Raw genomic sequence first — 1,129 nt, forward strand, 5'->3', positions numbered from 1 at the left:
GCCACCTCTTTGTGAAACTCCTCAGGGTCCAGATGGACTCCTGAGCAGCAAGACATGACCAAAACGCTTTATACAAGTCTGGGGGAAAGAAAAACAACAACAAAAAAAAGACAGCTTTGTCCCTTTTCATCATCAATTGCTGTCTGCAGCCAGGACGGCATTGCAAATGAGAACCAGTTCTCTCAATTTTTTTGTACAGGTTTTTAGACCAGGGTATTCATAACAATTAGTGATTTTTTTTCTCCCTAGGACTGGTTGATTAAAACATTATTTAAAACATTAAATATCCTGTCGTCGTCAGCGTATTCTATTCAATATAGTTTAAAAAGGATATGCAGATCATTGCATGCTATTTTTATTTGCATTTTACACAATGTCCCAACTTCATTGGAATTGGTGTTTATAACTGAAGATGTAAAGCAGGTAATCTTCATATACGGTTACATCTCTGGTTGCCATGCCAACCTGGCATCACGTTAGCGGTACCTGCCAGGTGGTAGGAGAGGACGTCAGGGTCTAATCCGATCGGGACGATTTCCTCAAAGACACCCACCTTCAGATCGGTGAAACACTCAGGACCGCCATCACTTGTCTGATCACACACAGGGAAACACGCACACACAGAGAAGGTAGTTCATTAACCAAAGAAGTACTTGGTCAATTTTCATCCTATAGAGAGAAATTTTAGAGCAATTTGGGGTACTGTTTCGGATTTCCAAAATAGAAACAGATTCGATTCGATGAACTTTTCACAATTAACTTTCGATTCAGTTAAGGATTTCATGCGGTATCAACTTCCAGACAGCTGATTTCCATTTAGGCAGCAGACAGGACAGCATAACAGACCATGTGTGTATGTTTGATGTTGTTTTTGGCTTAATACCATACCTTAAAATCCTCTTTTTCCATCTGGAAAAGAGGATGCGAGCACATTGCGTCCACATAAACCTCAGTGGCGACACAGGTGCCCCCCACTGTTCCGTTGATGCCCTCTGTGGCCACCCTCACCTAAAGAACAACATTCGTTCGGTTCGAGGGAATATTTCAGCAGAGGTGGAAAACAACTCGCATGCTAGACTTAAGTAAAAGTTCATAAACTTGAGGAAAAAAAAAACACTGTTCGAAGAAG

At 41.3% G+C, this 1,129-nt stretch overlaps 1 long non-coding RNA gene across 1 annotated transcript; it reads right to left on the reverse strand.

Moving 5' to 3' along the window:
* Positions 1 to 1,123, reverse strand: LOC109522867 (uncharacterized). Its single transcript, XR_002169643.1, has 3 exons — positions 889 to 1,123; positions 487 to 592; positions 1 to 40 (listed from the first exon to the last, which is right to left on the reverse strand). It is a non-coding gene; the product is annotated as an uncharacterized LOC109522867 (long non-coding RNA).
* Positions 1,124 to 1,129: the final 6 nt, after the last annotated feature.

Source organism: Hippocampus comes, unplaced genomic scaffold (genome assembly GCF_001891065.2).
Source record: "Hippocampus comes isolate QL1 unplaced genomic scaffold, H_comes_QL1_v1.1 scaffold1092, whole genome shotgun sequence".
NCBI lineage: Eukaryota > Metazoa > Chordata > Actinopteri > Syngnathiformes > Syngnathidae > Hippocampus > Hippocampus comes.